Source organism: Protopterus annectens, chromosome 1.part0 (genome assembly GCF_019279795.1).
Source record: "Protopterus annectens isolate FY-2018-M chromosome 1.part0, PAN1.0, whole genome shotgun sequence".
Lineage (NCBI taxonomy): Eukaryota > Metazoa > Chordata > Ceratodontiformes > Protopteridae > Protopterus > Protopterus annectens.
This window is the reverse complement of record NC_056725.1, coordinates 905,328,514-905,343,707: the sequence shown is the minus strand read 5'-3', so window position 1 is coordinate 905,343,707 and position 15,194 is coordinate 905,328,514.

Sequence of the window (15,194 nt, the reverse complement as noted above, 5' to 3'; positions counted from 1 at the left end):
GACATAGGAACTATAACACTTACATGTGTTTGTCATCACTGCCAGTGATGTAAGCTGGTGATGTAACTGTGTAACTTCTCCTATTCCTACAGTCCACTGCCTCATCTCTGAGGTGTGCAGGTGCCGAACTGTCTGGTTTGTAATAACTTTTCACTCTGTACAATCTTTAAACTATGTTAAACTCTCCCAGAGGAGATTACTGTTCTGATGCACACCATTAGGAACTTTGTATCCATCCAGCAACCAATTTCAGGTTTCTGTAAGGGCAAAGTGTAACTTCTTCCTGCATGCCTCTATCTTCATTGATAAGAAACCTCACCACCTGGGAAAAGGACTGTGTTCTTCCATACAATACCCGAGTTTAAACTAATGTATGTCTCAACTTTACATATTGCAAGTCTGACTTTATAAACAGCAATGGCTGCCTGCACACCAACTAGACCTCCCTCTATACTCTCTACCCCTTTAAACGCCTTGACTACTCATTTCTCTCATGCATTTATATTTTTATTTCTGCCCTATTGTCGGTAACTATATTTGGTATAATGTACACTTTTTTGGTTGAAGTATCCATTTAACCATATTTTTTTACTGTAATTCATTGTGCATAACTTGCTGTAGCTTTTTACCCCTACCTGCCCACACCCCCTCACTCCCCGACTTGCTCTGCTTACATGCTGTTTTTACACTGCTGTGCTCCTCTCTTTCTGCTGCCTGCTTTAGTGATTTTTTTGTGGCAACTGCCATTTCTGATACAACCCACTCTGTTCACCCTTGCTACACTTGGGCTCACTCCTTGCCCCTACCCTACCCCCATTCCTCATTACCACTCTTCCTTCTCTTGTTTCCAATCCCCCACTCTACCTAATTATCCAACCACAAATGTCCTGTCTAACCTCTTACAACTCCTCTCTCACATCTTCCATCCCCCTCATTATTCTCCATCCCACCTACAGCACCTACATTTCAGCCTCAACTTTCACCATCAACTTATAGCACAACATTCTTGCCTGCTTCTCACTCCTTCTACCCTAACAAGATACCCCTCCTTTCTTACACTTATATCTCTGATCACTTTCCTTTTCTACTAATGTCTCACATACACATAATGTCCCCAGACATTTTAGCCATCCTACTAACATACTTCTCTTTCCTTAGCTCCTATCATATAAAACTTGATCACTCACATTTATCTCCAACTTAGTCTTATCATTTACACCACAAGGAACCCTCCTTGCCATTCCTAATCTGTCCCTCTCTCTTCAACTCTTCCTATAATCAGTTCCACAAATTGAAAATGTTCACTCTGTCTACTACACCCCTGAAAGCTAAATACAAACCCTATAGTCTCTACCTTCATACTATAAAACCAACCCCACTATCAAACAATATACTATTAGATGGCAACATCCACCCAAACCCATGCCCTTCTATCACAACTACTATTAATACCAGCCTCAATAAACATCTCTCAGTCTTTGCAATTAACATACAAAGTTTACCTAAGAAAATTACTGAGCTACACTCCTGGGTCTCCCACTACTCCCCTGGTATCTTAGCCCTATTTGATACATGGTTAAAACCACACATCCCTAATTGTGAAATATTACCTCCCCACTACAACATATATTGATTAGATAGAACTACCAAAAAAGGGGGAGCCGTTGTAATTATGTACTCCAAACACATCAACCTGTCCCCACTGCTAATTTCTCAGCCTAATTTTTACCCAATGAACTACTTCTTCTAAACTGTCACCTTAACTCCGGAAAGAAATTTGCCATTGCGTCTATATATACTCCACCTGGAAACAACATTCCCATCCTCGAATTTATCCTAGCCTGGATCTCTCTTCATATCCCTTATGAGACCTTACTGCTTGGCGATGTGAATATTGACTGGCAAAAAATATCAGCTACCTCTACCATCCTACATATCAACCTCCATGGCTTCCATCAACTTATCACAACTCCTACCTGCTACAACAACAATACAAACTGTTCCATCTTAGACTGGATTCTTACTTCTGCCTACCCTATAGCATAACCGCAGTACCCTACCCAACTCCCTAAATGACCACCTCCCCACTCAAGTACAGTGATACTCCCTTCAAATACCTAAATCCCACCTTTTTAGAGAATGTTGCAACTTTTCTTCCTTCATTTCTGAAACCTTTAATAATCATCTTGCTTCTATAAACTGGTCCCTCCTGAAGTACCTCTTCCCTCAATGATGCAGTTCTACAATTTAATCGTACACCTTTTGATATTCTTGAATATCTAGCTCCTCAAAGACGTGTCAGAATCAAAACAAATTACTCACCTTGGCTCACCAAAGACACCCTCATTCTCAGAAAGAAAGGGCCAAGTATTGGAAAAATGGCTACAAACTAAATCTGCAATATTCTTCCAAAAATATAAAGAACTATGAAATCTCTCAAAAAAAACAAAACAAAAAAAAATCAAAAATGACAAGAAAAACTAATATTATACCCCCCCAGTTCTCACAAAACTCTAACCCCAAAAAATTCTGACACACCATCAATAAAATTTTGCATCCTAGTGAGCCTACCACCCCTAACCCTGATCTAAATAATTCTCACCTAGAAACTGCCACCTTACTTAATACCAGTTTCATTGAATCAACTCAAAAACTAACACAATCCTACCAAAGTCATAACCTCTCTCGCACCGCACACAATACAAGCAATACCATCCCTTTCTCTCTTAACCCCATCTCCACTGCCCTCTTTCTAAACTTAATCTATAGCCTGTCCAGTCTCAATCCTAATAAACAGATCTAGCCACTGTCAATGATATCTGGAAATCTTTCTACACCATTCCACTACACAAAGGAGGTAACTCCACAGATCCATCTAACTACAGATCCATAGCCATCCTATCTCCACTATCCAAAATCCTTGAAAAATGTATTCATAACCAGCTTCTTACTCACCTAATCAATGAAAATCTTCTGACTCCCACCCAACATGGCTTTAGGACTAACCATAGCACCTTCTCTGCCCTCCTATCCTTCATTCACAGTGTTGCTGGAGCAGGAGACAAAACTCTTCTTGTATCCTGCCTCTTCCTTGACCTCTTTAAAACTTTTGATACTGTCTCCCATTCCAAGCTTATTGCTAAGCAGATCTATACCTCTCCCCCTCTACTATTCACTGATTCTCATGCTATCTCTCAAACTCCAGTCTGTCAGATGGAAAGCTACCTGCTCCCCTTTCTTACCTATCCAAACTGGCATCCCTCAAGGCTCAGTCCTCGGCCCTCTCCTATTTAACATCTTCACTAATCAGCTTTTCTCCTGCTGCACCACTTCCTCTCTTATACAATTCACTGATGACTCTACTCTCATCTCTTGTGCTGACAACATCGCCAGCCTTCTTTCCATTACTCAAAACCCTTTCTCATCCATGGAAAAATGGCTCACAGAGCAACAACTTATACTTAACAAAAAAGACTAAGCTTCTATTTTTCCTTCCCAAATCTCTCTCCCACCATAAATCCACCTTTACCATTTCTTTTCTGGATAATATCTTCATCAAAGCAGAAACGGAAAGGATTTGTCAGTTACTATCACCACTTACTCCTATTGGTATATTTATTAACTATTTTTTTAATCTGCACATTCTGCTTTGCTCATGATATTTGCACATTTTCTTTTCTTTTCTGTAACACTTGTTTCTTTTCACTGTTGTTATATTGCTAGTATGTAATTTCTTAGATTGTTATTGTCATTATTGTTATAATGTCTATTATGTAATTGTTTGTTTCTGTAATGTTGGAGCTTTTATCCTTGGGTTTCCTCTAAAAAACAGGCCACATGGCTCAGATGAGCTAACATGGTTAGCAAATGTAAAATAAATAAACTTATTTATGTGTCATGATTGCTGGTGATGCAACTGTTTAACGTATATGTGTGCCATCACTCCTGGTGATGTAACTACATTTTTCTGTGTATTTAAATGTTTCATTAAATATTGTGTCTGTGTTTCTCTGTAGTTATTGATTTTTTTATTTGTTTCATAGAATACTGTGGTCTCTCTCTGTCTGTGTAGTTAGTGGGGGCTATTGTGTTTTACTTCATTGATATTCAGTGTTAACCTCTTAGCCTAGAGGGCTTCTCTGTATTTATACGTGTAAGTCACATATCTTTGAATTTATTACTGCTCAATATCTGACTTGTTTAGCTTCTGTTACATACTTACAATCAACTGCATTACTAGCTGAGTTAAGTACAAATGTGAAGTGTTAAAGATTGTACTGCATTTTATTTTTCTGTGTATTTAATTGTTTAATTGAATATTGTGGTTTGTGTCTCTCTGTAGTTATTTATTTTTCTATTTAATTGTTTCATAGAATACTGTGGTCTCTCTCTGTCTCTGCAGTTATTTTCCTGCCCGCCCTCCCCGTTCTTGTTCTGGTATTAATCTTGGTGGCTTTGGAATTGCCCGCCCTTCCTGTAAATTTGTGTTTGAACACTCCTCCTAGGTCTATCTCATTTGCTCACTCAACCGAGTACAGTGAGATCATATTTTGACTTCAGACACTCCTACCAGTCCAATGTGTTCAGCTCTATCCCAGATCTATTCCAGTCTAGTGTCTAACTCATTCTACCTAATAGAGAGAGAACAGTTGTGAAGGGCAAGCCTCTTAGGTCCTTAATTTCAAATTATCTTCTGTTTCTCCTTTCTCTCTTTCCACTTTCCAAAAAAAAAATTCTAAGCTTGTTTCCTGTCTTTCCTGTGACTAGCCTAGTCCAGATACACATTTGCTGTAACCAGGACTGTTTGTAAGCTTCTGAGCCCCCAAAACCTTTGTGTTGTAGGGAAGCCTTCTAGCTTATCAGTGAGAGTGGTAAGCACTGGGTAGCCTTACTGCCACAAGAGTGGTTTCTGGCCCAGAAGTAGTACTTTATTGGCCATTTGGGCAGTTTTTCCATCCTTTCAACTTTCTGGTTTAAAAGCCTGTGTTTGAGCTTGCTTCCCAACTTTCCTATAACTAGTCTAGTCCAGATACAGATTTGCTGTATCCAGGACTGTCTGTAAGCTTCTGAACCCCCAATGCCTTTCTGTGCTGGAGGGAAGCCTTCTAGCTTATCAGTGGGAGTGGTAAGCACTAGGTAGCCTATCTACCACAAGAGTGGTTTCTGGCCCAGAAATTGTAGTTTATTGGCCATTTGGCAGTTTTTCCATCTCTTCCAACTTACTGGTTTAAAAGCCTGCATTTGTGCTTGTTTCCCATCTTTCCTATGATTTGTCTAGTCCAGATATAGATTTGCTGTATCCAGGACTGCTTGTAAGCTTCTGAGCCTCCCAAGTCTTTCTGTGTTGGAGGGAAGCCTTCTAGCTTATCAGTGGGAGTGGTAAGCACTTGGTAGCCTATCTACCACAAGAGTGGTTTCTGGCCCAGAAATTGTAGTTTATTGGCCATTTGGGCAGTTTTTCCATCTCTTTCAACTTTCTGGTTTAAAAGCCCATGTTTGTGCTTGTTTCCCACGTTTCCTGTAACTAGCCTAGTCCAGATACAGATTCTTAGTTTTAGCACTTGAATTTGCTTATTCATGCTCAACACTTGTTCAGAACTTGTTATTAGCACTAAATAAGCTACAAATTACTACAGCACTCAACCTTCCTCTTTACCTAGAGGAAAACAGTTTTTGTATTTACTTTCCTCACTTGCTTAGAGAAAAACAGCTCTTATACTCACTTTCCTCACTTGTCTAGAGGAAAGTAGTTTTTTATTCAGGCATGTCCAAGGGTCAGCTTCCAGTGTTCTCTCCTGTCTATTTGATGAATATGGGCATCTTGAGGCAATGTAACAATTGCCTCATGTACACAGACAACCCTCTCCTCCTACCACCCAACACCACAACCTGTGAAAGATGCACTTTTCTAGCCAAACTGGAGGTAAAGCTCTCTCCAACCAAGACTGAACTTGACAGTCAAGAGGAGAAGGTAAACACTTGCACCACACCACACTCATCATATAGTCCCACTAAACCTACACCACCTAAATCCATAAATAGAAACACAAAAACATTTGCAGAGGCTCTCAATAATAATCTGCTCAAGCAACAGAGACCTCCAAAGCAGAAATGCAAGCAACCTCCACCCCCAACACAACCCAAATGACACATAGCCCATAGACTCAGTGTGCCAATAAACCACAGTCCATAAGGCAAACCAACATACCCAACACACTAGTCAAAGGTGACTCTATAGTTAGGCACACTGATGTCCCACTCACCAGGCTAAGCAAGGAGAAGGTTACTGTCAGCTGTCTGTCAGGTGCCAGGATCCGCCACATAACCCACGCACTCAGGTCACTCCACAACAAGTACAAATATGACTCTGTCATTGTCCATGTTGGTGTGAATGACCTGAGACATACCTCCCTGGACTACATGAAAAGAGACATGGAGGAGCTCTCTGATCTTGTAGCCCAGGCAGGTATGACCCTAGCCCTGAGTAGCATCCTGCCATCACCCAGAATGATTTCGCAGTACAAGGACAAAATGATTGACTTCAACAATTGGCTAAGCTTCTGGTGTCATTCTAAGGGGATCCAATATCTGTCTGCCTGGGACGACATGGTCGACAGACCACGATGCTTTGCCAGAGATGGCCTGCACCTGTCGCCCCTGGGATTCTGGATACTGGCTAAGGCTCTTGCCGCCCCTGTAGTGCCTTTTTTTGGCAAGGTTCAAATGACAAATTCGCCACCATAACAGGAACAGGCAAGCAAAAACTGAGAGTAATGCTACTCAATGCTAGAAGTCTAAATCTCAAATTGCACTCACTCGAGGCGCTCTTTAAAATGGAAAACATTGATATCTGTGCAGTGACTGAGACCTGGTTCAAGGCTCTAGAGAGCACCCCTGCATTACCAGGTTATAACTCCTACCACACATTTCAGCCATCTAACCTGGACCAGAACACCAAAGGTGGAGGTGTGTCCATATTCATTAAGGATATCCACACCTCCAGGCTAGTTGCACAGCATAATGCATCCGAGGTTATCCAAGTGCAACTAACTCTGGGCAAAACTGTAATCCAAATTGTAGCTTGCTACAGATCCCCCACCATGCCACAGGATACCCACTCCTCTTTTCTTGATATACTGGAAAATATTAGGGTTCAACCAAACACCCTAATAATGGGCGATTTCAACTACCCCACCAGTAAATGGGAAAACTACTCATGTACCAACTCCTTCACTCAGCACTTTCTGGAATTCATAAATTCCAATGCCCTGGATCAACTTATCCACACCCCCACCAGGGGCAACAATATTCTAGACCTAGTCATTACCAACATGAGTGACCGGTGTTCCACACCTGAAGTCAACAACTCATTGGTCAAATCCGACCATAAACTAATCACCCTAGATATCCGCATTCTGCCCCCACCTACCATTAAGCAAACCATGGTAAAAAATTTCTCCAAAGCCAGCTTCATGCTTCTTAAGACAGAAGTGTCGAACTTCATGACATCCATGCAGATGGACAATACAGTTACGACTGCTGAATCCTACACAAATACACTCTATAAGCACCTACACAAGTGCATGGATCGTGCTATCCCAAACAGAACCAAGACACTATCCTCCAAAAAAAGAAGCCAATCTGGTGGTCCCCTGCCATAAACAAACTCTACAACAGAAGGAAGAAACTGTTGCAAAAGAGAGTAAAATCCCTTGAGTGGAGGAGCTCCCTGGTCAGCCTCAGTAAGAAGCTGAGATCCCTTATAAGATCCTCCAAAGCTAGCTACGAAAACAAAATGGCCACTGATTCCAAGGGCAACCACAAAGCATTCTATAGCTATGTCAAGAATCTCAATGGCAACACCCAGATCTGCTCTGAGTTACAGCACAGCGGCACGAAAATTACAGAACCAACTGATATTGCCAACATCTTGGAAGATAGGTTCAGTGCTAACTTTACCCCCCTCTCACCCCCCTAAAGGGCCCATATCTATACAGGAAGAATGTAGATTCCCTGTAATCACATCTATGCAGGCAAAAGCTGCACTCTCTAAAACCAAAAACACAGCATCCATGGGACCGGACAACATCCCAGGCTGTGTTTTACATGAACTTCAGAATGAACTGGCTGCCTACTTAAGCACCATGTTCAGTCATAGTCTCACGTCAGGTTTTGTGCCCACTGAATGGTGCACAGCAACAGTTATCCCTCTCCACAAAGGGGGAGCCACCACTGATCCTGGGAACTATCGCCCTATTAGCCTGACGAGTTTGGTCTGCAATGCCATGGAACGTATCATCATGGAACTCATAAACAAAGACATTGGTAACCTTCAAACTCTGGACCCTACCCAGTTCGGGTTTGTGAAAGGCAGATCATGCCTTCTGAACCTGATTGACTTCTTTGAGGCAGTCACCAAAGCCGTAGACAAGGGTAAGGTGGTTCACACAGCCTATCTTGACCTCGCCAAGGCTTTCAACACCATCCCCCATTCTGGAATTATAGCTAAACTCACTAAACTAGGTATAAATCCCTACATCACGAGATGGGTTGCCAACTGGCTCACTGACAGAACCCACACTGTAAAAGTTGCAGACTCCAAATCTGACTTCAAACCAGTGACAAGTGGAGTACCACAGGGTTCAGTCCTGGGACCTCTCCTGTTTGGTATCTACTTCTCTAAGGTAAAGGCTAACACGGAAGGCCTCTGGCTGATGAAGTTCACAGAAGACTGCAAACTAGGAGCCATAGTCAAGTCCCAATTGATGTGGACATCCCACAGAAGGGCCTCACTGAGATGGATGCCTGGTGTCAGAGGCATGGCCTCAAGCTCAATGCCAAAAAGTGCATTGTCATCCCCTTTGGTAAAAACTCTGTACCCATGAACTACCACATAAACGGCAGTCTACTTAATGCTGAATGTGTGATAAGAGACCTTGGGACCCAGGTTGACAGTAGTCTCTCCTTTGATAATCACATTGTCACAGTAGTCAGGAAATCCTTCTGTGTGGCACACCTCATCACAAAAGGGTTCTCATATATGAAAAAAGAGGTCATTGTTCCCCTCTACTCGTCACTCATTAGACCCATTATAGAGTACAACGCCCCTTTTGGAATGTACCTCACAAGACATTTGCAGCAGCTGGAAAGGCAACAGAAGTACCTCACAAAGAAGATTACTAGCCTCAAACAGATGCCCTACACTAACCGTCTCAAAAAACTCCAGCTTTACTCTGTAGCATATCGCCTACTCTGAGGAGATCTCTGTCTAACATATAAAGCTAAGTTAAACCCAGAGCTGTTGGACATGCTACGCCTAAAGAAATCCCAATCCCTCTGAGCTACATGCTCTAGGGACCTAAACCATGTCACCACAATAAACAGGACATGTTGGAGGGATAGATTCCTGACCTAGAGACTTCCTATTCTCTGGAACAAGCTACCCATCTATGTCAAGCAAAGTTCCTCATTAGCACTCTTCAAGAAGAATCTTGATGAGTGGATGGGAAATTGGAAATACACTGCGGGGATCACTTCTGTGGCTCTGCTCAACAGGGGCACAGGAAATTAACTTTCTTGGAGGGCGTAAGCCAGGGAACCTTGGTTGGCTAGGCTTACTTAGGCCCTTGTGCTGATAGCCTAGTACCTACCTATGAACATAACTTATAGGTGTGTCATGACTACTGGTGATTTAACTATATAACTTATTTGTGTGTCATTATTGCTTTTGATGTAACTGCTAAACTTGTGTGTGTGTGTGTGTGTGTGTGTGTGTGTGTGTGTGTGTGTGTGTGTGTGTGTGTGTGCCATGACTGCTGGTGATGTAACTATATAACGTGTATCATCAGTGGTGGTGATATAACTACATAGTTTATGTGTGTGACATCACTCTTGGTGATGTAACTACATAACTTAGATGTTTGTCATCAGTAACTATATAACTTCTATGTGTGTCATCACTGCTGGTATTGGAACTGCTGGTGATATAACTATATAACTTATATGTGTATAATCACTGCTGAATATGTAACTATATAACTTCTACATGTGTAATCAGTAGTGAAGATGTAATTATAATGACTTATATGTGTATAATCACTGTTGATGATGTAACTACATAACTATATGTGTATAATCATGCCTTGGAATGTAACTGTGTAACTTATATATCTATAATCACTGCTAGAGATTTTACTATATAATGCATATGTGCACAATCACTGCTTGAGATTTACTTATATACCATATATGTGTATAATCACTAGTGAAAATGCAACTATGCAGCATATGTGTATAGTCACAGCTGCAATATAATTTATATGTGTGTCAGCCCTGCTGAACATGTGAATAAAAAGTTTACGTTTGTCTTCTCTACTAGCTACATATCTGCATAACACCTGCATTCTCATCACTGCTGGAAATGCAACTATATAACATATATCATCTCTGCTGGAGATATTATTGTATAACTTATATGTGTATTATCTCTGCAGGTGACAGAACTAAATAAATTGTGTGTGATCGCTGCTGGCAATGAAACTGTGAAACTTATATGTGGAGGTTTTGTAAATATTATCTTAACGGTGATGGAATACTCTTTGGTACATGCTTCATTTATTCTCATTGCTGACTTGAATGTAGCCAGCAGTTCACGGATGTCTCTATGGTACTAAACTGGTCACCATAACTTAGAAATAAATGAATGCTCAGGCTAAGGCCCTGCCAAGAAGCTAAATTCTGTTAGAGAAGGTAGTAAGCATAACCAACCACTAGATGGCAGACATGTTACATGAACGTATATAAAAATAATCAAAATGCTTTGTATTTTGTTAACTTGTCAGGTTTTCCTATGGCTTCAAAAAAGCAGTAAAAAGGTCGGAATTATGTGAATGCGAAGCTGAATGAATCCATTTAAAAAGCTGTTTAATGTAAATTGATAAGTTCTTTACAACAGATATAAAGAAATCATAAACCACTAAGAAAAGAAATAAAAATAAACAGCAAATTTTGTTCAGTTAAAACGTGTAAATGTAGCATCGTTGCTTGCAAAAATGGTCATAAATAATGCTAATATTAATTCACCACTTGTGCGTAAAGACAAGGCTCGTACAACTACTAGTTGTGTCATATGTAAAGCATTTAGACTGCAAGATAATATATGTATATGAGCGATTGAATGAAGTTTTGTAATTCAGAAGCATTGCTGATGCAATGTGCAAGCGTAAATTGGTGCAAAATGCAGTAAAATAGCAACTGCACTTTATATCAATAAATGGTAAGACTTGTGTAGTAAGAAACAGTCGTAGATGATGCAAGTAATACAGATGTGCATGATAACAAGAGGTGCTCTGCTAAAATATATAACACAGTTCACTGTCCAAGCCAAAATGTTCAAATAAACCACAAGTCATGTATCACAACTGAGTGACCATAGGATGAGTCACAAAATGCCAGTACTGTGATGCAACCATATGTGTCATGAAAAGACTCTATGTTAGACTGAACATGTACTACTCACTGTGCTACAGGCACTGCACTGTAGTGTGTTTACATTCTGCGCATCAGACTGGCCAGCCCAGTCACATATGTGTCACGTCTTCTGTCATCGTGTCACTCACGTCTGCTGTCAGGACATTTACAGGTGACAGGATACCCATCACACAATGATAATGAACATGAGCGCAGCAAAGGGCACAGGACAGAACACACCTCATGTCTGTTGAATGGGGCATCGACTGGAATGTGTCATATAATGTACCACAAAATGTTCTGCATTACAGGTTGTATTTTGAGGTGGTTCTAATGGTGTTCTGTTGTATAGAATGGGGTCTATGTCAGAAGATCACGTTTTCAGAAACTCAAAATTTATATGGTCGAGACCATAAGATCGATTTTCCAAAAACTCAAACTTCAAAAAAAAAACAACCCAAAAATCTACATTTTTTTTAATGTTTTTTGCTGTGCCCCTCACACCCCCTGCAAATTATATATACCAGCTACGAGATCACACTACAGTGGGGAAACTGGTAAATTTCCTGATCCTCAATGTGCCAAGATCGCCATTCAAAAGCTTTGGGTTTTCAAAAACTGAATCATATGGTTTCAACCATGTGAATTTTGAGTTTGTGATAACTTGATCATCTGATAGGGACCCATAGACTGTACCCAGGGATGGTTTCTGGTTGTATTTGTGTTAGGCAACACACAGTAGAATTGCTTCACAGGCTGAAGTCATCCAAATCTGGATCCTGCGGTACAGCCACGGCAGATGACAAACATTACAGTGTCAGCATTGTCAGGCTGTATGGAGTCCCACTTTAGGAACAGAGTGTGGCTCTACAGGATATGCATACAGAGTAATGAGGCTATCCATATCATGTAATAACAAGACGCAAGCAGTGTGCAATGCCACCCCCCTGTGTTTGCCACATCTGCCTGTGGTCTGCATCTACCTCTAGCTTGGCCTAACAGCAACTCTAGGGTGCAGCTAACTGAGCTTGTGCGGACCATAAGAAGCATTATGATGCACATTAATTCATTCTGGTAGTTTTCTGTACATTTGTCCATAATATTCATCATGGTGGTTAACTGATGGATGGTGTGCCTGTCAGCAGTCTGGGCTTGCATTGCATTACATCTTTGCCACCTGCTCACTTACTTCCAGCAACCTCTGTACTTATGGGTTGAGGCTGAGAATTTTGACCTGGCAGTGGCATGACATTGTAGCTGGATGGGATGTATTCCCGCTTCTCATTTAGTGCTGAATTTCTCCATGTTTGAATAAATAGGAACTATGCTACTAGGATGAACCTACTGTGAATGTGTCCCCTTCATTGGAACCTGGGTTCACAACCTTCTGTGTCCCTAGAACCTGTGTCAAATTCACACTGTCATTCCTCATGTCAAGTGCGCTGCCACATTGTGTCCCAATCCATGTGTATTATTTTCACCATCTTACTCGCTGACACCAACTTACAACCAGAATTGTCAGTCACTTATTTAGCGTCCACACTGGCCATATGAGCTTAGTCCTGCATAAATTAATATATGTCAGCATCCCTAGCAGCAGTGTGTCTTGTTAAAGGTTATCAACATTAACAGTAAACGGTAACATGCCAGTCCATGTTACCATGTAAAAACAGGTCCATGCAGATTTAGGCCAAAAATGTGAGTCGTATAATTATAAAACTGTGCCTGGGCTAGATGTTGGCAAGACTGCAGTCCAGAGGTGCCTACAAAAGAGACAGGGGGGAGGCCAAAGGAAAATAGATGGACACACATTTTCGGCATATATATATTTACTAAACATGGATTTGTTGTACTAACTAGGCTGATTACCTTTCTAAACATCATACTTCGGTCACCATCTATGCCAATATTACAGCCACCCCCAAAACCAATTCTTGATATCTCAGAGAATGAAATGGAAACAAGAAAGGTTGTCTCTTTCATCTGCATGGAATGTGATACCCTCTGGCCTTCTGCTCTGCATTGATCTCCCTTGCCTTTTTTACAGACAGAGTTGATCATGTAAGTGATGGAAGACCCTTTGGTGGCAACAATGCAGGGAAGTCCTGCCATGGTCACCAGCTACCTTCACCTGCAGAGCAAACCCAATCTCAGCTATGCACATTGTTCCAAGGAGAGAGAGACTGCCCTTGTTCAAAACAAACACTAGTCCATTCTCCCTCAGGGTCTGTAGCAGGATTGCATTCTCAGAAGCAGAAGTGTTCCTGCCTTTGTCTGTAGAAGAGACACAGGGGAGTATCTCAATATGTGCTATGTGTCACAGCTTGATGTGGCATGCAGCCACTTTTGCATTCAAATAAAGTAAATAATCAGTATGTAAGATGTCTGTTATTTGACAAGTTAAAACCATCTGCCACAGGTTATATGCTATGCTTGACAACATAACTGATATATTATCGACGAATACGGTATGGCTTGTTACAGTTATTACAGTAATACCTTAACATTAAAATCAGAGGCATACTATACATACAACAATATGGTGCATAAATACAAGATATTGAGCGGTATATTGCCACAATGATATATTGACTGGAACATGGCCTCAGTCAAGCTCAAAAAGAGACAAAATTGATAATATTGCAAATATTTCCTTAGGTAATCTATGAATGACTGTGTGGATAGTAACCCATTGTGGATACTGGATGATTTTACATCACATTTTTATGGTGAGTTACCCCATGGTAGTTAATGAGGTTCATCCAAATTGAAAGGTTCTGGATTAGTTCTGTCTGCAGCGGAGCTGTTCCAGAACAGTACATGTTCTTGTACTTTCACAGCTGTGCAAAGGACTGATTACTATCACAGCAGGGTTTATATGGGTCTGCAACAATGCAACTATGGTCTTTATACCTAACAGCACTGTTTAATGAGGGATTCAACAAATAATTTGAATAAAGTGCTGTCTTATCTGAACCAGATGAAGTATGGAATGAACTCAGAGGAAGAAAGCTGTGCTACCAGTATTAGGAGAAATGAAACCAACATGGATTGCAAAACAAATAATGATAATGCTGTATTATCTCTACAATTATTTTAGGATAGGGTCTTCCAACTCTTTGATAAAACCCTAAAACTGATGGATATGACAAACTGTTCTCAAAAGTCATCAAAAGGGAAGCATCCCAAGGTCTGCAAAATGATATAGACATCAATATGCTGGTTTGTGTTAAATGCGTATGACCAGCAGAGACAGATTGAGGAGCTGGTCATATCAGAAATGCCACGAGGTCCATAGCCAGAAGTTATGAAATTGTGCACCAACTTCTAGTAGGAAGCCTCCATCTTCCAACTCTAGGTCTCCACTCCAGAAAGCTCTCCTTTTCAACACTGGGAAAAAATCCTGAAATGCCAGGCGAGAAAACAAATAACAAAATATATAATTTAATAAAAATGGTAGCTATGCCAGTTATTTTTAAATGTAAATTCTAGAATATCTTATTGCAGAAAATGAACAAATAATTCTAAAAAATGTTATGCTGCAGTATACATATTTGCCTGGCTACACACTTAGAGTCGAATAGAGTACGCCAAGTATAATTTTATAACTTGGCAGTTTTTTTTGTCATGGTTATTATCATCTAGTTTGATTATGTTAGTCTAACAGGTCATTTGGATTCAGGTGGTGACAGGTGTCAGGTACTGATTTGTGTGTTAAGGCAGGG